General features: G+C 60.7%; 1 protein-coding gene across 6 annotated transcripts in view; it reads right to left on the bottom strand.

Annotated features, from left to right (window-relative positions):
• SEMA4D (semaphorin 4D) overlaps positions 1–20,545 on the bottom strand; it is an 85,624-nt gene that overhangs the window by 26,898 nt on the left and 38,181 nt on the right. The window contains exon 1 of one of the 6 annotated variants that reach the window (XM_047829864.1): positions 9,631–10,057. The exons of 3 other annotated variants lie outside the window; for them this stretch is intronic. The gene's annotated coding sequence lies outside the window, so the exon portion shown is untranslated. Of the gene's footprint in view, positions 1–1,895; positions 2,126–9,630; positions 10,058–20,545 lie in introns of those variants that run through there. 2 more of the 6 variants (XM_047829865.1, XM_047829866.1) reach the window with 2 other exon arrangements.

Genomic DNA, 20,545 nt, shown 5'->3' with positions numbered 1-20,545 from the left:
CGCGTGTGCCAAGCACGGGCCTCCGGGAGCAGACGGACGGCAGTGGGGCCGTGGACTTACCAACCGGCCCACCCGTCGGAGGGCCGGCAGGTGCAGAGATGGGCGGGGGGCCTGCAGAGGGGCGGCGGGGACTGCCCCGGCAAAGAGGCCACGCCACCTGCACGACATCACCAGACCCTCCCTACGCGGCCGTAGACAACACATCTCCTCCTGGGAGGTGTGTGGCTCCTGCAGACGTCCCCGGCCCCGGCTCAGCTCTGGGGACAATAAACCGCTCTCCTCCACTGGCCTGACTTTTCCCGGCGGCTCCTTCCGGGGAGGCCACTGGACCGTCCAGGCCGGACGCTGGCTCGTGGGGGACAGTGGGGCCGCCCTGGGAAGTGGCTGGCCCGCCCCATGGAGTATGTGCCTCCCGGCCGTCTCAACGGGGCTGCCGGTGCCACGGGTCTCAGCCCCAGACGTCACCCCCAGACGGGCTTCCAGAGTGTCAGAGGACAGCACTGACACCGGCAGGTCATTTGCACGGACACGGGTGGAGGCGTGAGAGGCACTTAGGGAAAACACTGGAACAGCACTGCCTTAACTGGAACCTACTCGTGTCCTTCTTTCCCAGCTTACAAAACCGTCCCGCCTCCGAATGAGCCCCAGCATGCTTAACTCCCTAATACGGAAACGTAAATGAAAATAAAACACCCACAGGGGCGCGTGAGGGGCTCAGTCGGTTAAGTGTCCGACTTCGGCTCCTGATCTCACGGCTCACGGGTTCGAGCCCCACGTCAGGCTCTGTGCTGACAGCTTGGAACCTGGAGTCTGCTTTGGATTCTGTGTGTGTGTCCCTCTCTCTGCCTCTCTGTCCTTCCCATGCTCGTGCTCTGTCTCTGTCTCTCAAAATTAAATAAAAGTTAAAAAAATTAAGAATAAAATACCCACAGACTGCAACGAGGCGGAGAGAAATTTAAAAGATGGCTGGGGGCTAGCAGGTGCCGGTGAGGGCAGGGTGGGGGTTAACCAAGGGCGAGCCTCAGTTTCCTGCCCACGGAGCGCACTCCTACCTCCCAGGGGCTCGGGCAGCCCTGGGGCGCAGCGAGGGCACAGGAGCCTAGCAGAGCAGCGCCCCAGCCCGACAGGGCAGGTGTAAGTAAAAACACCTATGTGGGGGCACCTGGGTGACTCAGTCGGTTGAGCATCCGACTTAGGCTCAGGGCATGATCTCATAGTTCATGAGTTCGAGCCCTGCGTTGGGCCCTATGCTGACAGCCTGGAGCCTGGAGCCTGCTTTGGATTCTGTGTGTCTCTCTCTCTGCTCCTCCTCTGCTCACGCTTGCTCTGCCTCTCTCAAAAATGAATAAACATTAAAAACAATAAAAAAAACACATATGTGTATGACCAGGCAATAAACACACAAAGCGCTGAGTACTCCTAGAGGTAAAGCTGTGCTCACCAAAACTGCCCCAGCAAACCGGTGAAGCGGGTCCTTGTGACAGTGCCACGGGGCAGACCCAGGCCAGAGCGACACAGCCTTGCCAGGCCGGCCACCAAACAGAAGTCACGTAAAAGGAGGAAGCGAAATAGGGGCTTTCCTTCTGTTTTTAAACCAAGCTGGTTTTTCTCTTTCCCCTAAAACTGGAAACACATGGTGGAAATGAAGATTAATCACAAAATAGTCCCCAGCGAGGGACGCGTGGCATACAGAACCTTCCTTTCTCCTTGGACCTCACCGACAACCCACCTGCACCCCCGGAAGAGAAAATGGAGCTTTTCAGTGCCTCCAGGGGCTGGCGGCCCGGAGAGAGCCAAAAAAGAAACACAGGGCAGGCGGGGTCAGGGTGGGATGTGGCAAGACGGGCCGTACCCTAATCTTTGCCCCCGAGAACGCACACGGAACTGGGACCCACCTTCTGCTGGATCCCACCGAAGCTTCTACGAGGTGTCAGCTTTGCTAGGCTGGGATACAGGTGTAGAAACGAAGCGATTTTACCTGTATCTTGTGCCTCTGGAAACGTCCCTCAATCCTTTCTAGGACGGAGTCTTCAGAAATCTTAGCTCAGGAAATGACGGGAAAGGAGAAAATTGAAACACTTCAATTCCCCGTGCACGTGAGCCCAGCATCACCTCTGGAGAGGAACTGGAAAGAAACTCTTGCAATTCTTTTTAACCTCTAGCAGCTGGCTCTGACCCAGGATGGGCGTGGCATTCCTGCACTTGTGCAAACGGGAAGGGGGTAAGTGTGTGGCCGCTCACCCATAAAGGAAGTGCAAGCTGGCCGGTCCCCAACCACTGACCTGCAGAATAAGGCAACTGAGTATGACCCACAGTCATGGTTAACCATTAGCCAAAAAAGTATCAGCTATTAACTTCAGAAATGTATCTAGAACTCCCCCTCCCCGAAACCCAGCAGTCGGGGTGGAGCCCTCAGGATGGGGAGCCGGAGTCCAGGAACATGACAAACTGTCACAGAGAATCAGAAGGGCAGCCCAGCAAGTCACGGCACAGGATGCGCCAAGGTGTAGAGGAAATCCACGCAGGAACCCCTCTATGACCGCAGGAGCCAGCACGGTTTGTAAACCTCACAGTCAGATGCTAGCACCTTCTTGTGGTTGGAATAGCTTAGGTTTTCTTGTGCTTGAAGAGCTGGTACAGCCGTTTTTCTGGAGACAGACTGTGAAGTGGGAGGCGTTCCCTAGAAGCGGCCAATGCCCCGTCCCTCCCACGTGCCCCCCGCCCCGCCCCGAGTGGGACCAGTCCCGCCCACGGCACGGAGACACGCCTGTACCTGGCTCCCACATGCCCACCTATAACACACAACGTCCAGGATCACCTGGGGCCCCTCGCTGCTGACACGTTTTGTGAACCCCGAGCAAATGAGACCCCAGGGTGCCGGCTTCACCTGTTTGCACAGGCAGGCGGGGCACGGTGGCCACCTGGACACTCCCCCAAAACACTCACGGGGACAAAGAAAGCGGATCACACGTAAGCTGGAAGTTTAGATAAACAAGATGAATGCCAAGAATTTTAAAACTGAGAAAACTCCTCCCTGCTAGAAATTCAATAAGCCTGTGTCTTTTCAATAAACACAAGCCCAGGGGGCGCATTCTGCGGGTGGACAAGGCGTGCGTGGTGTTCACCCTAATTTCACGGCGTCGAACAACCACGGCAGGTTTGGGCACCTGTGTGTATGTCCGTGTTCTTAAACGTCCTCTCACACGCTCGAGGACACAGCATCACCACTTCCACCCTCCACCAAGGAGCTTTGATGCTGCGGTTCCTGCGTAAAAATAGACGCTTCCGGCCCAGTCAACGGCCAGGCCTGGGCCCCAGTTCTCCTCACCACGACTGTTCTTTATTTCTTGACAGAAGGACCCACAAGCTATAATTAGGTACCGCCATCCTGAAGAATGCGAGAGACCGTCCTCACGCAAGCACACATCGTATTGTTTTCACTATGCACCTCCTTCGACTACGCTTAACGTCTCGGGAGGCACATAAAAAGAATTCAACAGGCCTTTTTTTTGCAAGATAAAGGAACGAAATTAATCAGAAGTCGCAGAAATGTTTCCCTCTCACTAGGGAGAAACTTGGCCTTTTCTGCCCCCCGACGCCCCCTCCCAATGGTGCAGGTGGGTGTGGGAGCCCCAACGCCCAAGCCCTGGTGGCCGCTGTCCAACGAACGCTCCGACCACAGTACGGAGCAGAGGCGAAGCGGGGTGTTGCATGCATGTGGCCTGTGTTCTGCAAATGTGACTTCGCCTTCCGAAAGTCCCTTATCCTTCCCCTTACTGTGAGTTTGTCCATTGAAGCCAGAGGCTATTCCCCACTTCTGAGAAGGGCGGCTTGAGACAGGCTGGCTGTACGTGCCGCGTCCACACGCACTGGGCACCACATGCCAAGGACTCCTGAGCCAGCAGCCTTCCCCCCGGGCATTCAGGTGGATACACCCCACGCACGCGAGATGCCAAGGAGGAGACTACTGAATAGGAAAGCTCTGGAAACGGAGTATGCACACGTGTACTGTGTGTGCCTGAGCTACTTGGATGTAAATCGTCTCATCCGCAGGACGCGATACTATGCGGCTGCTAAGAAGAATAGAGTGGCTAAGGGCACCCTGGTGCGTTGCCGTTGGAGACGTTTATGGAGCTGGAGAGTACGATGCTGAGCGAAGTAAGCCAGAGAAAGGCAGATGCTACATTTCACTTACAAGTGGTACCTGAGCACCAGACCAGAAACAAGAAACCAGACTCTTAAACACAGAGGACAAACCGGTGGGCCTCAGAGGGAAGGTGGGTGGGTGGCACCGGTGATGGGGACGAAGAGGTCCAAACTTCCAGTTGTAACGAAGTGGGTCTCGGGGCTGAAAAGCATGGCCTACGGAATATCTCCAGTGATACTGTAACAACGCAGCGTGGTGAGCAGATGGGGACACTCGTCATGGTGAGCACGTGTTGAATCATGACGCCACACGCTATTAAAATGTGGTTCCCTTTTTGAAGTTTACTAAGTGGATTTCATCAAAACCCAAGTTTTCAAGAAGGGCAGACCGACCTTACATTCCTTCTGGTGGATCTGACATTTGTTGGGACCTCCTGCTCCTAAGGGACTCTGACACAGAGGAAGGCGATGCCGTGTCCGTGGGTGCGGGTGAATCCCAGCTCAGGGCGCAGGGGTGGGAGAGGTGTTCCCTGTGGGCTGGCCGGAGGGGAGTGCAGGGCCTCGGAGTGAACTGGGCCTTGCTCTCTGGGGTTTCCTGTGTGGCAGCATCCTGTGAGCATCCAGAGCATCCTTTGATGGCTGTTCGATGTTCCATAATTAAACAGGATAATTGTTCGATATTCACATCTTTGCCAATTTCCCACTTAAAATTCATTTTTTTTAAGTTGGCTCTGAGCCCAACATGGGGCTCAAACTCACGACCCTGAGGTCAAGAGTTGCATGCTCTACTGAGATACCCAGGCACCCCTTAAAACTCATTTTTAGGGGCACCTAGGTGGCTCAGTCGGTTAAGCATCCAACTTCGGCTCAGGTCATGATCTCATGGTTCCTGGATTCGAGCCCCGCGTCGGGCTCTGTGCTGGCAGCTCGGAGCCTGGAGCCTACTTTGGATTCTGTGTCTCCCTCTCTCTCTGCCCCTCCCCAACTAGCACTCTGTCTCTGTCTCTCGGAAACTAAAATAAAAATGATAAACATTAAAAAATAAACCCTCCTTTTAAAAGTGATTTTAACCACCAGCAAAACTCGACCCAGAAACTCTTCCATCCGAAATGCAGAGCCTAACTCCAGAGGTCCAGGTGCCACAGAGGGGAAGCCACAAGATGGTCCTAAGGCTGTGTCCCTTAATAGTGGGGGCAGCAAACAGGCTCAGAGCACACCCCCATCGCCCTGACAGGCCTGCTTCCCTCTACGGGAAACATCGCGCATAATCCCCAGAACTTACTTTCACTCTACTCTGCTAAGCTTTTCCCTGAGTTGAGCTCTTTTCGAAAAGGCGTATGTTCTCTGGGGCGCCTGGGTGGCGCAGTCGGTTAAGCGTCCGACTTCAGCCAGGTCACGATCTCGCGGTCCGGGAGTTCGAGCCCCGCGTCGGGCTCTGGGCTGATGGCTCAGAGCCTGGAGCCTCTTTCCGATTCTGTGTCTCCCTCTCTCTCTGCCCCTCCCCCGTTCATGCTCTGTCTCTCTCTGTCCCAAAAATAAATAAACGTTGAAAAAAAAATTTAAAAAAAAAAAAAAAAAAAAAAAAGAAAAGGCGTATGTTCTCTGCTATAAAACAGAGCTGACATCTATTTTATACTTCTTTCAAGCCAATCAGATGTCTCACTCCACTGGTTATTATTCTCCTCGAACAGGAGAGGCAGCGGGGTGGGGGGTGGGGGGGAGATTCAGGTTTCCGGCCAGCCTGCCCATCCAGGCCCAGGGATGCCACCTCCCAGCTGTGGGGACTAGAACAGGTCACTGACCCTCCAGTCCCCGAGCAACTCCCGTAGCTTCTCCGCCACCCCAGCTACTCCCTCCATCAGCCCCTCCGCCACCCCCAGCTGCTCCCCCAGCCCCCCCACAGGCATTTATGGCTGTAAGACAGAAGGTTGCCCACATTATCCGTATCCAACGCCCTGAAGTGCACACATGTCTGACCATAAACGCTGGACCTCTGAAGGAACCCTCAGTCTGGGCCTCAGTCAGCAACAGAAGGCCACAGCCCTGCCACACCACCCGCAGGAGTACCAGCCGTGTGTCCCCTGCTGCCCCCAGTTCCTCAGAGCCCTGAGGGGACAGGTTTTAGGCCCCCTTGTCCAGGAGGAGAAACAGACTCACAAAGGCACGTATGAGTCTCGAGCCTCCGGCAGAGCTGGGACTGCCTCCCTCCCTCCCACGTCCTGCAATCGTCCGCAGGGCTGGTCAGCAGGTCCCCAGGCTCTGGAACTGCCCATTGCCCCGGGGGACAGGGCGGACCACGGCTCAGCAGGCAGCGATGGAAGCCACGCTCTACGGAAGCACATTCTGGCTCCAATGTCTCCAGGAGCTCAGGGCAGAGATGACGGGTCTCCCAACCCCATAGCGGGTCCTCCAGAAATGGTGGCTCCTTCTCTTCGCCACTTGCCAGGGAGTGAAGGTGTCGCACAATCTGCCCGAAACCGTCCGTGATCCGGGGCTGGCTCAGGACTGCACCCTGGGCCACCCGGGGCGGCGTCCGGTCCGCGAGGTGCTCAAGCCCCCCACAGGGTGTCCACACGGGGAGTGCACACAGTTTCTCCGGGGGACCAGACTGCTCCTGCCCCTCGTGTGGGCCTCAGTCCAGCTGCAGAACCGCCAAGACGTCTCTCTCCCCAACCACAGCGGGAGGGATGGGCCCTGGAGCCCAGACAAGCCCAGGTCCGGGCGGGGATTTCTTTTTTAGGTCTAAAAAACCACAAAGTGCCACTCTCTTCGCCTTCGTGTTTAGCGACTCCTCAAAAATACACAGCGGGGCTGCGGAGCCAGGCCAGCTGGATCGCAGGCCGCCATCCAGCTCACGTCGACAGAGGCTGAGCCAGGACGAGGCCCTGTCCGTGCACCTGGCCGCCCTCCGGGACGCGGACTCTGCTCTCCGCTTGGGAAAACCCGTCAGGGACCACACACGCGCTGGCAAACGCGCCAGGAAGGCCCCGGGGCCGCCCTCCAGGCAGGACACGAGGAACATCACCACGCCATCACGCGGGGCCGCCACGCCGAACTCCCTGCGCTATTTTGGGCACACGCTCCACACACAAACATTTTGCTCCGACCCACCATCTTCTACGCCCCTCAAAGGGACCCCCGGAAATGCCAGCCGGGTCCCTGGACGCAGCTGACCGAGCGCCCTGCAGCAAAGCTCATGACCGCCTCTTCCGACCCATATTCAAACCACACCCACACCCCAGCGACGGTGGGTCATGCGGCCACTGTGGGCAGGTGGACTGGCACACGGAACGAGACGAGGCAACTGCCACTCCCCCAGCCTGAGGAGAAGGACACAAATACTGTGGGCGCCTGGGATGGTCCCGGCCTCTCCACGGCCGCTCAGACGCCCACCATCCGGCCACCCGCGTACGGTCTACACCCAGAATCTCCATCATAATTCTATTTTCCGAGCAACCAGCAGACGCACACCCCAGTGTAAGCATGACCACGGAGTGACCTTGGAGGGGAGCGCTAGGAGCCCCCATGCTGGGCCCGCTTCACTCCTCCAATCGACCCTCCCTTGTGGTTCTCAGCTTCCAGATGTTTCCAGGCCCAGCTTCAGTGTCAGGGATAGGAGAGGGCCACATCAAATGATGCAGGGGGGGCAGTTGAGACAACAGTACTGGAAACGCTGGAAACATCGAGTGCCCGCGTCCCTCCAGATGGCAGGAAGGTGCCTGCGAGGGACCTCTGCTGAAGGTCAAGTGAAGCCCAGACCCCAGATTCCAGGAATCCACTCTGCGGCCTCCACACAGGAAGGAGGTCTGTCTACCCCTCATATCCCGGGTCAGGCTCGCTGGACCCCGGTCCCATCCCCCATCACGTGCCCTGGAGCCTGGCCCCACAGTCCTTCCCATGGCATGGACCCCCACGGCAGGCGGGGCGTCCCCTTTCTGAGCCCCGTGTCACCTCCCAGGTGCTTCAGAATGCACGAGACAGGGAAATGTAGCCACAGCTGTGTCACCGTCACGCATCAGCTCCAGGTGGGACAACCCCAGCTGAGAGGTGACCTGGCCCTCATGGTCTCTCATCGACCCACCGACCCATGGAGGCGCCTTCCCCTCCCCCCCCCCCTCCGGGACCAGTGCCAGGGAGCAGGCAGGAGCCAGAGGCACGGAGGCATGATCCACGGGAACCAAAATCAACGGAAAAATCTAGAAGAGCCTCTAGAACATTCTCACACCAGGATAAATGGGGCTGCCCCCCCCCCCACTATGGCCCTGCCGGGGCATCCCTGGAGGACAGTCTTGGCCCCGACCGGTTGCCTCCCGCTTGTGGTGGCCCCTTAGCAGGGCCACGCAGGCTGGGCACCCTCATCCAGGGATAGGGACTCGGGGACACAACAGAGGGGACCCCAAATGTGGGTCCGGAACAGCACCAGCCCGAGGAGAGGCCTCTGTTTCCCATCTTTTGGGCCCCTTGTTGGTGAGACACGTGGGCTGGTGACGGCTGAGGAAATGTGACCCTCCATGCTGCTCTCCTGCTTTCTGCCAGGGACTCAGGAAGTGGTGTGTGTGTGTGTGTGTGCGCGCGCGCGCGCGCACATCTACGGGCCTGGCGACTGGGGGGGCCTTGGCCTGAGGCCCCATTTCCTGCAGAACTGGACCTGGAGCCTAGCCAGCTGGCCGTGCCGCCCACGGGGCCCCCCACTCCCGGCCCTGGGCACCCTCTCTGCGAGCGCGGTACATATTTCCCAGCATACATGCGGACCGGCCAGGGATGGGCCCCGGGGACACGCGGGGCCGTGAGCGCTGCGGCTCGGGCCTCGCGGGTCCCTGACGGCCACCGCCCAGGAAGAGCTCTGCCGGGGAGCCTGCGTCCAGCCCGCCGTCCTCACACCAGGTACAGGGTGCAGGGCACGGGGGCCTGGCCCGTGGGACCAGGTCGGCCTGTGCAGGGCCCCTTGGGGGGAGGGCTGAGGCCCTGTGGACTTGGGGACGCCTGGGGGCTGACCACAGACTAACGCGGCCGTGTCCCCCTTCGTGAACGGCCCCTCCCTGGCTGTAGCACCCGCTGCCAGGCCTCACCCGGGCACTTCTCCCTTCCCGTGACCACATACAAGCGGACGCGGTCGAGACACAAAGGCGCCACCACTGCTCCCCGGGAGTCCCTCTGGGCTCACGCTCAGTGCCTCCCAGTCACGCCCCTGCGAGGACACCTGTGCAGCCGCGTGCCGGACACAGCAAGGGACGTGGGCCAGGCCTGCAACTGCCCACCGAAGGCCCAGTGCAGGCAGGGCCGCCCCAGGGGAGCCGCTGGGCAGCAGAGAGGGAGGCGGACCTCCGCCGGGCACCAGGCACGGCTCCCAACAGGGCTCAAATGCGAGCAGATGCAGGAGAACCCCGAGCCTCGCTCCAGATGGGGGGGAAACTGAGACACAGCCCCCGGCCCCCCGCCCGGCCCTCCACCTGTACAGGGACCCCACAGCGCGTCCAGCCCTACCTCCAGGCACGGGGTGCTGGGCACCCCTGGAGAGAGAACCAGACCCCAGCCGGGCTGGCCCTGGGGCGACCGGGAAAAGCAGACGGCTCCTCTGGTCTTTGGGCCTGGTCAGCAGCCTGCGGCTTCCCCAGGGGCTGTCGTGGCCCCGCCCCACCTGCCTCCGGGTCCCTCAAGGACCCTCTAGTCCCGGAAGCTCTGGGCCCGGAAGCTGATGCGCTGTGTGTGGGGGAGGGGCGGGGAGAGGCCCGCAGAGCACACAGCACATCCACCCACCAGGTCCCTGACCACCAGGCCCCTGACTACCAGGCCCTTGACCACCAGGCCCTTGACCACCAGGCCCCTGACCACCAGGCCCCTGACCACCAGGCCCCTGACCACCAGGCCCCGGCGGGGAGGCAGCCCCCGTCCTCGCCTCCCCACACCCCCAACCCCCGAGCTTCCGCAGGAGGCAGCCGCCCCCCACCCTCCCGGTGCCTTTACCCTCAGCCTGTGAGATGCCAAGGAGACACAGCTGGGGGCCGGACCTCCCCATCTTCCCAGCACGAGCCTCCTCGGGTGGGAAAAAGAGCTGGTCAGGTCACCGAATGACACCAGGGACGTGCCGACTGCTTCTGGGGGCTCTTCCATCCACGCGATGAACCAGGGACCACTGTCCTCATCGCCATCCCTGTTTCATAAGAAAACCAAGCCCTGGACACTTCCGGAGGTCATGCCAGCAGCCAGCAGTGGACTCAGAGCCTGAAACCTGGCGTTTGCCCCCGGACTGTCCCCAGCACCACCTTAGGACTCCCCAGGGCCGGAGAGCAAACGCCCCTCCTATGCGGGAGACCCTGACCCGAGTTAGGAAACACACCTGGCCTAACTGGGCACTTTTAAATCCAGCTTCTCGCCAATATCTTAAACGTGCTTCAAATTAGGGGCACAGCAGGTGCGCCATAAAGGACGGTCTGAGGGGGCGCCTGGGTGGCTCGGTCCGTTAAGCGTCCGACTTCAGCTCAGGTCATGATCTCAGGGTTCTTGAGTTCGAGCCCCGCGTCGGGCTCTGTGCTGCCAGCTCGGAGCCTGGAGCCTGCTTCGGATGCTGTGTCTCCCGCTCTCTCTGCCCCTCCCCCGCTCGTGCTGTTTCTCAAACATAAAGATTAAAAAAATAACGACAAATAAATAAATAAAAGACCGCCTGAGCGCGGCCGGCGCACCAGGGCCCCCCCCGCCCGGGAGTCTGGGAAGCGTGCCTTTCCAAATAAACACCAGGCACCGCACGACCAAGTAAGTGACCCCAACAGATGACCGACCGCACAGGGAATGAAGGGTAACAGGTCTCGTGCTCAGAACGAGGTCCCCAGGTGTGTGCTCGATGCCAAGCTGTCTCAAGACGGGGACGTACGCTCAGATGACAATAAACCCTCATTAAAACAAACGCTGTATCAGCGCCTCCAAGGCTGCCGCTCCTCCCTGACGGCCTGGTGGTGGTGGCGGGGGGCCGGGGGGCGGGGGGGCGGCCGAGAGGGTGGCCCTGAGGGAGGTGGGCACGCCTTGCTGCCCAGGAAAGGCCCAGGCTTGGGATGGCAATCCCAGCCACAGAGAGGGCACTCGTCGCAAAATTTCAGAGCCGGATGGATTTTTCCACAATAGCCTGTCACCTTACAGACAAATGTGAAGCACCTGCCCGAGCTTGCCCGACCCCCCTCTCCACCCCTCCCCCGATCCAGTCCCTGGGGCCGCATCTCCTCTGCCCTGAAAAGCCAGAGGAGAGGCACGCTGGGCGGCTCCTCACACACACACCTGCATGGACCCTGTGTCAGTGAACTGGGGCCCCTCAATCTTTTTTTTTTTTAAATATTTATGTTTGAGAGAGAGACAGAGACAGAGCGTGAGCAAGGGAGGGGCAGAGAGAGAGTGGGGGGAGAGAGAGAGAGACAGACAGGATCTGAAGCAGGTTCCAGGCTCCGAGCCGTCAGCACAGAGCCCAAAGCGGGGCTCGAACCCACAAACCTGGAGTTCATGACCTGAGCCGAAGTCAGACGCTTAACCAACTGAGCCACCCAGGCGCCCCAAGGGCCCCTCAATCTTGAGTGGGAAACAAGTTACTGCCTGTCTGGGGGTGCCTGCCGCCAGGCTGTAAAACCCACCCGGTGAGGGCGGAGCGGCGGCCAGGCTCTCCCGAGGACTCCGACAAGCGCCGGAGGCCTGTGTCCTCGGCCTCAGCAGTTCAGAAGGACGCCAGCCGGGAACGCTGACGTCCACGCGGCCTCATCAGCGAAGACTTATCATCTAAATGCGTAGCCGTCAGGACCCGGCTAAGTAAGTAACATCATAGCACGCTATGCAGGCGACACAAACCATCCGGTCAACGCTTACGGACGAGGACGGATGGACACAATGTATTATTAAATGCACGGAGAACAGGATACAACAGCACCGAACGTCTGCTTACTCACGTCAAAAGCGGTCGGGGAGGCTCACGCCCTGCGTGGCCCGGGCTGGCCCCCGCCCCAAGCACCCAGCACCCACTCACGCAGACTCCGCGATCCCGCCGGGGCGGCGCTACCTGCTTTTCAGGTGAGCCCGCCGCGGCCAGGTGCACCTGATCTCCGGGCCCGGCGCCAGGCGAGACCACCTGTCACGGGGATGGGTGCCAGCTGCAAGCAGCACCTAGTTCTGGGCCAGCGACCTCAGGGGCATTTCTAGATACCTTCTTCGGGGGCGCCTGGGTGGCGCAGTCGGTTAAGCTTCCGACTTCAGCCAGGTCACGATCTTGCGGTCCGTGAGTTCGAGCCCCGCGTCTGGCTCTGGGCTGATGGCTCAGAGCCTGGAGCCTGTTTCCGATTCTGTGTCTCCCTCTCTCTCTGCCCTTCCCCCGTTCATGCTCTGTCTCTCTCTGTCCCAAAAATAAATAAACGTTGATACCTTCTTCGGACTCTACCTCCTGATTTCTCTTATATTCGAAAATGCACTTTTCAGCGTTTCTCCTCCAGAACAACCATGCTGTTTGCAAACATCTGCAGTGTCCCCAGATACTGTCTCTCAGCCTCTCAGGCTACCCTGCAGTGAATGGGGAGGTGGCCTGAGCTCCCAGGAGCGCATTCCCGCCACATTCAGGGACACCTCTGTCCCCGTGGCCCCCTCTGCCGGGAGGGGGCATTCACGGCTTCATCTCTCCGTGGTCAACGCCTCCTCCTCCTCCACGTCTGTGTGCCCTGCCCCGCCCGCCGAGGGCTGGCCACCCATTTACCCGCCAAGAGGGATGAACAGGAGCCAGGGCATCAGAGCCTGGCCGCCACCCAGGTTCGAGCCGTGTGACCCTGGCCACCTACGTGCTCTGGCCCTCAGGTTCTGAGCTGTAAGACAGAGCTGGCCTCACGCGTGTGCAGGCTTTTACAAGACCCCTCACTCGGCACAGAGGACGGAACTGCTGCTGTCCGTGATGACGTGATTCAGACCCAGCACAAAACGGGGTCTGCTGAGCCTCTGGGGAGAGGGTCCCATCGCAGCAGAGCTGCAAAATGACCACCTGCCAGGTTTCAGGTTGAGCTCTTTGTATACCTCCCTGCCCGCCCCCCCCACCCCCAGGAAAGAGCTCAGAGCGGAAGAGCTTGCCCTCAGTGCCAAGGAAAGCCACCTCGTCATCACGCTTCTGTGTGCTCCTGTCTCCGCTTCTGACCCTCAGGTCCAGTCCTAAGGGATGTCACCGGGCAGAGCGGCACCTGCTCACTCAGGGGCCCTGACAGCCGGAGATGCTGGCGTGAATACTGACCCAGGCAGGGACCTGACATTCACACTCTAAGGCAGAAAGAGGGAGAAGACCCGGGGGTGGGGTGGGGTGGGTGGTCGGGGTCACACAGGAAGCCAAGTGGAGGCCGAGGCCAGGAGGGAGGTCCCCCGTGGGCGCACCCTGCACAGGCCCCGGGGCCCGGAAAGTGAGGCCTGCGGGAGCAGAGCCGGCTGCCTCGGACGCTGCACTCCCCAGAAGGCACGTTCCTGAGACGTCTAGTAACGGGCATGAGCCGGCCGGCTCCCCGGGACGTGGCAGTCTCTCGGGGGCTATAAAGCAAAGGGCCCTCCCCACTCTCAGGCGTGGCTGCCACGGGATCTCGGAATTGGTCAGTGGTTGGACCGTGAGCCTCGGAAGAGAGAAAGTGTCACCAGCACCCACACAGCCAGCGGGCTGGCACAGGGCCATCCCCAACAGCCAGGCCCAGGGCTGCCCCAGGCTGGCCAGGCACAGCTCCTGCCCTGCCTTGGTTTCTCCATCCCTCCACCCACATCTGCCGAGGCCCACGCCGGCCTACCCACCTGAGGCAGGCTTGACCCCCCACCCCTAACACTTGCAGTCGGGGGAGGGAGCCCTGAATGGCCATCACGGGAGGACCCGGGTACACACTGGCCTTTGCAAACAAGGCAGAATCAGGGGTCAGGCCGGCAGACTGTGGTCAGAGCAGACCGGGTGGCCTCTCCGTGATGCTCTGGGCTGCTGCTTCGCACACCCGGAGGAGAGCCAGGAGGGGACCCTAAGGGGGACCTGGGGGCCCAGATCTGAGGGGGTGCTGTTAACAGGGGGCACAATCACAGCCGCCTCAGTGAGAGCCCAAAACACTAAGGCACACGCGGTGGGGGCCTTTCCTAACGACAGCACCGCGAGCAAACAAAAAGCCAGCCGGGCTGACCGCGTACCCCGTGACAGGTGAGCCCGGCCGTGTAGACAGAAATACACGCCCGGACCACAGCAGGTGCAGCCCCGAGACCGCGGCCGTCAGTGCTTCCTCCCCGCAGCTCCTGCCCCCATTCGGGGTTCGGCGCCCCAAGTCGAGACAGGTGGAGAGCCCGCCGGAAGAAGCGGACACGGGCTCAGACGGGTGCTGGCACTCCCACGTTCCGGGAGGCAGAAACACAAGGTGAGGGCGTCCGCACACATTGAATTCAAGGGGCTTGAGAAACCGCCCTCGCGAGAAAGACACTCTGGCCCCTTGTCCTCTGAAGCGGGAAATGCACTCCCCGTGTGAAGGACCCCCCCCCCCCCCCCCCCCCCCCCGCCTCCAGGAGGTGGAAGGCACCCGCGTCGCCGGAGACCGGGAACGGGGCCTAGAAGGCTGCAGAGCGGGACGGTGCTCCCAGAGCCCAAGCCCCCCGTTTCTTTGTCCAGGCTGCTTCGGTCACTTCTTAGCGTCTCAGATCCTTGGGGCTCCCCTGTTCACGAAATTCCACTTGCTTTCCTCCTGTTGACACGTCTTCTGCCGATTCTAGATCGCTGGAGCATCATGTCCCCTCCTGCAGGAACGGGCACCCCGCGTCAGAGGTGCCTCCCGTGCCCTCCAAGGTGACCGGGCTCCACAGCCTGCACCAGGCACCCAGGGCCCAGCACTCAGCCCTTGACCTCTCCATGACTTGTCTCGAGGGGACACAGGAGTGGCAGGAAGGTCACACGGCTCCCTGCACGTGGAGCGAGGGGCAGGGTCCAGCGGGGTCTGCTCCCTTCTAGAACCTTCTGCTCCCGGTGACTCTGCCCTTCCGCCAGGGCCAACTCCGTGAGTGGAGAACGCACACAGCACTGCCCTCGGGGGCCAGGGCTGACACCTGTCGCCAGCCGTTTGAGTTTCCGGACTGGCAGACCCTGGCCGGGAGACACAGTTAAGACTTCTGAAAAATCACTTGGGCTGCCCGCCTGGTCAGTCACAGTCAGCCTCGTCCACCTGGTTCCTGCCCCATGGCTGCCCCTCCCACCACCCCACCACCCCCAGGGACGCCCAGTGGAGGGCGGGTCAGGGTCTCCGCCCCCGTGTAGGCCGGACTCCAGGAAGTGAGGCCATCAGGAGGGTGCTGGCTGCTTTCGGGAACAAGAACCCTTCTTCCCACCAAGATTCCCGGCCACACACTCCAGGGTGAGGTCCAGAAGAGCCCTGAGGGGAGGTCGGCCACTATATGTGTGCTTGGTGTGCATGTGCGCGGTGGCCGTGTGGGAGGTGTGTGGGGTGTGTGTGTGGCATGGGTCTGTGCCTCTGTGTGTGCGTGTTCTGGAAGCGGGCGGGAGCTGACAAGCAAGGGGAGTCCAGGGTCAGAGCTGGGGGACAGCTGAGCCGTGGTTCTCCACGGGTCTGGGAGAGGCAGCTGACGTGGGCTTCCCCCGAAGGCCCCGTGGGGACATCAACAGTGACTGGCAGGAAGTGTCACGTTTCTCGCTCCTATATGATGCCACCTCCCCCAAACTCGAGGTTCAGATCGTACCCTACGCATAGCACTTCCCCCCAGACCCGAGTTCGGGGACAGTGGGGGTCCCGCGTCCTGCGATCGGGCCCGCAGGAGGGGGTCGGGGGCCGGGTGCTGGAGAAAGGCTCCAACCATCTGGCTTTCAGGACATTCCAGAAGAAGCCGGAAGCAACCGTAAAGGAAATAAATCCGCTGGCCTTGCTGACACAGAGCTAGTCCTCAGCCGCAAGGATGGCAGCCCCCACGTGTCCCCCGCAAACATGGAGCTGGAAAACAGGCACCCCAAGTCGTGAACCGTGGCCGAGGAAGGAGGGGGTCCGACATCTGGGGTCCGACTGGGGTTGCGTGTGGAACTGAAAGGTCAGGATGCGCTGACGGACGTACAAGCCAGCCGGCCTCACGGGCGAGGACACACGGGGACCCGTGACGGGGCACAATCCGACCAGGGCAGTGTGGCAGCAGCGGGGCGCCCAGGGTCGGCCGCGGGCTCTTGCATCTGGAACCCACAGCCGCCCTCACGCGCACCGGGGGCTGCTGGCTGCGTCTGCCCGGATCGGCCGCTGCCCGTGTGGCCCCGGGGAAGCGCTCTCCCAGGCCCGGCTCACACCTCCTCTGCGCGTGCACGCGGGGGGGGGGGGGGGGGCCTGCCCGTCCAACTGACCCTGACGGCACGACACCCCGTGCACAGCGCTGGCCGGTCCCTGGGGCAGGAAGGGGTCTGGCCGGCCTGGCCCAGCGACGGCCCGCCCTCCCGCCCCATCCCTCTCAGAGAAGCCGAGCCCCACACACGTCCCAAGACACACGCCGTCCCCTCCCGGGGTACAGTCCTCCACAGGCGGGACGTCGGCTCCTCCCGAGCTGCTGCCGCCGCTCTACGCACCAGCTGCGCCCACGCCTACAGGGAGTGGCTCAGAGCTCCGTCCCAGACCAGCAGCAGGAGCGAGCGGGGTCCTGGGGGCACACGCACATGGGTCGCCCCCCACGGCCCCCGTCTGCACAAGCCCTCCAGGTGATCCTGAGACACGCTACGGTCCGAGCACCACCGGCCCGCAGGATGCACTTGCACGCTGGCCTTCGCGTCTTCTCCGCTGCGTGGCCACGTTCGTGGCCGTGTCCCTGTAAATGGACGCGAAGCTTCTCTGAGCGCAAGACCGCACCCCGAGGGGCCTCGTTGGTTTCCTACGGCTGAAAATCACCACCACCTCAGTGGCTTCACACGACATAAATCTGTTACACAGCAGTTCCGAGCTCACAAGCCTGACGTGGGCCTTGCTGGGCCAGCACCCACGAATCGGCTGGGTCCTTCTGGAGGCTCCGGGGGGAATCCATTCCCTTGGCTTTCCAGCTTCCTGAGGCCACCACCTTCCTGGGCTCATCTCGTCCCTTCCTCTGTCTTCAGGAGCCAGTGAAGAGGGTCAGAACAGGCCACGCCCAGGCAGGCCACTTTGGCAGAAGGATTGTTTTCAGCTGAAGGCAACTGAGAAAAAAGCATCCTGCATAAAAGCCGGACACAGATTTCCCTTCGTAAAAGCGTCCCTGAGAAGGCACCAAGATGACTCTGCAGACCGGACCTTACGAAACATCCCTTACTTACCAGTTTCCTAGTCACCTGCCCACAATTTACGGCCCCTAGGAGCCCAAACCGCCTTCCCTTTATCTCGTCGCTTACCAATTTATTGCCCTTGGTTACAACCCTACACAAACCCCAAGTCTAACTGCTTCCTTGGGTTTTTACTTCTTTTCTGAAAAGCTCCTGCGCATGTGACGGTATTAAAACGTAGGTGCCTTTTTTCCTGTTAATCTGTCATTTGTCAGTTTAATTCACAGGCCCCACTGACAGGACCTAAGAGAGTAGAGGAAAAGCTTCTCTCTCCCTTCACCAGCAGCCCCCCCTCTCCTCTCTGCCCTCCTGACTCTCTCTCATTTAGGAACCTTGTGATTACACTTAGGCCCCGCCCAGAGAATCCAGGATAATCTCCCCATCTCAAGAGCCTGAACTTAATCACACATGTGAAGTCCCTCCACTGGCAACATACAGTTGACCCTTCAACAACACGGGCTTGAATCGCACCGTCCACCTACACGTGCATTTTTTTCAATAGATACAGTCTCCTCCTGTAAATGTCTTTTCTCTTCCTTACCATTTCCTTAATGACGGTTTTTCTCCAGCTTCCTTTACTCTAGGAACACAGCACAGGGATACAAGCAACGTGCAACGTAAGTGTTAATTGGCTGTTGATGGTTATCAGTCAGGTTTCTGGTCAACGCTCAGTATATTAGTGGTTAAGCCTTTGCAGAGACGAACGTTCTACACAGATTTCCAACCGTGCGGGGGTCGGTGCCCCCAACCCCCACGTTGTTCAAGGGTGAACTGTAGTCACAGGTTCCAGGGATTTGGACATGGATGTCCACAGGAGCCAATCTTCTGCCTCCTGCAGGCCCCTACAGACCCCTCCTGCTCTTTGGTAATGTGGCCCCGTACGGGCACACCTCCTGGGTTCTGTTTCTAGAAAACAAATTACTTTTTTTGGTGGACTTCTGATTTCTTGATGCTGAGAGGTAATCAACACGTGATTTTTCATTCTGGGAAGTCCAAACATAACCGGTCTGCCTTCTGAGAGCTCTGAGCCCCCCGGGGGCTCCCTGCAGGACGGTGGGGAGGGGTTCCTGCACTGCGTGGGAGGTGCCAACACAGATGGGCACGCAGGGAGATCAGGAGAAGGACAACCTTCAGGTAGGGTTTGTTAGCTTTAAGAACTGCTGGTAGGATAAAGATCTAAGAGACTCTTCACTTGAAATGCAAAACAACCAGGAAACCGACACATTCCAAGGCAATCTTGGCCAGAGCGGTCATTCAAATGCAAATTTTACCCCAATTCTAGAAGGCTAACAAGCACCCTGTGGAGAGCCCCTCCAGCCTGAATTCCAAGCTCAGAACAAGCTCCAGCAGCTCCCAGACCCCGGGCTCTCCCCGCACAGCATCTTTTCAGGAGGCCCCTAAACACCGGCGGCCTCTTCAAGCAGGCGCTGCGGGTTTCCTGGTGCTTCTGGCCCTGTCCCACAGCCCCGCCCCCCCAGGGACTGCACCTGCCCCAGGTCTCCAGGCCAGACTGGACAGGGCGCCTGGCGTGCACGTGGCTGTGCCCACCACGACCCAGCCCAGACCCTGCACGGCAGCCGCACCGCTCCCCTGCACAGAGCTGCCAGCGTCGGGAGCCTGGCCTACACATTCCACCCACACCGGCCCTCCCCAGCGCCGTCCCCGGACAGCCAGGCCTGGTGTCCCCTGCCCCCGGCCACTCCCACGGCGCCCACGGCCTTCACCAGCTTCCTTGAAGAGTATGCACGAGATGCGTCCACGGGGACCTGAATCAGCCCCCCAGGCGGGGACCCGGGACAACGTCCAGGCCAGCAGAGCGCCCGCCCAGAATCACGCCTGCTGGCCAGCGGGACAGACAAACGGACTTCTCACGGACAGGCTCCTCCGGTCCTCGGGAAGGGTGGCTGGCCATTCGTGCCTCGGTCACGGGGGCCAGAAGGATGCCGGCCTCCTTAACTCAGCTGTCTCCTCCTCCTCCCCTGAGCCACGACAGCCGGGAAAACGAGAGCCCGTCGTCCGTCCGTCCGTCCGCAGGGCTGATGACACACACAGGTGCGCCAGGGACCCAGCCGCCCTGTGCACAGTCCCCGGCCAGCCAGGCGGGGCTGGCCGCTAGCACCCCCGTTCCTCGGGGAGGGGTCAAACACCACCACAGGCGGCAAACACTCAGCAAGATAGAGCTCGGATTTTCACACATTCTCGTACCCAGGGCTTTGAGCGAGCTCTGGGTTTTCTACTGGAACGTGACAAGTCATGTCCTCTGTAAAACAGGAAAAAAGGAAGCACACTGGACGTCTGGCCGCCCGCCAAACCCCTGCCGCCCGCCCGGCCAGCCTCACCTCTCCCGGGCACTGGCCACGGGAGGACGACGCTCAGGACCCCGCCGGCCCAGCCCTCGGCGCCTCCGCGGACCTCTGCTGCAGGGGCTTCGGTCCTGACGCGGAGGAGGGGGAGTCTCGGGGACGAGCCTGGGCGGGGCCGCTGGGACCAGCCTCGGGGACCACAAGGCGCCCTTCAGCAGCGGGACAAGGCGGTGCGGTGAGCCTCCCTCGGGCCGTGGAACACGCTTGCCCCATTCTCGTCCCTATCAATGGCGGGCTGTGCACGATGTGGGCTCGATTGTTCTTGTGTGTGGGCCCATTCAGGGCCCAGGCCGAGGAAGGAGAAGGGGTGTGCTTCCCCCAGGAGAAAGGCCACTTAGAGCCACGTGAGGACACACAGTAAGTGCCCGAGGGTCCTGCAGGCCAGGCCACCGCGGTTACCGAGGACTTGGGGCTCCGGGACGAGGACAGGCGAGCATGCAGGCTCTGAGGGGCCCTGAGGAAGCCCCTCGGCCCCTCCGAGCATCCGGCCTTGGAAACGGGGAGGGTCGGGGCGCCTGGGTTTGCAGTCAGGGCAGATGAGGCAGGGACGTAGGCAGAGCACCTGCACATTGCGGGCCACGGCACAGCTGGGCAGAGCGCGACTCACCCGGGGAACCAAACCAAGTGCTGGCGAGGGACCAGCGCCGCCTCCTGGCCCCTGTGGGTGCACCTCACCCACAGCACTGGCGCCCGTGTGACCCTGCAGGCCTGGAGAGAGGCACCCGGAGGGGACGGTGGCGCCCACCCTGGT

The sequence above is a fragment of the Prionailurus viverrinus genome, chromosome D4 (genome assembly GCF_022837055.1).
Source record: "Prionailurus viverrinus isolate Anna chromosome D4, UM_Priviv_1.0, whole genome shotgun sequence".
NCBI classification, from domain to species: Eukaryota; Metazoa; Chordata; class Mammalia; order Carnivora; family Felidae; genus Prionailurus; species Prionailurus viverrinus.
Note: the sequence above shows the minus strand (reverse complement) of the source record. Positions and strands in the feature narration are given on the sequence as shown.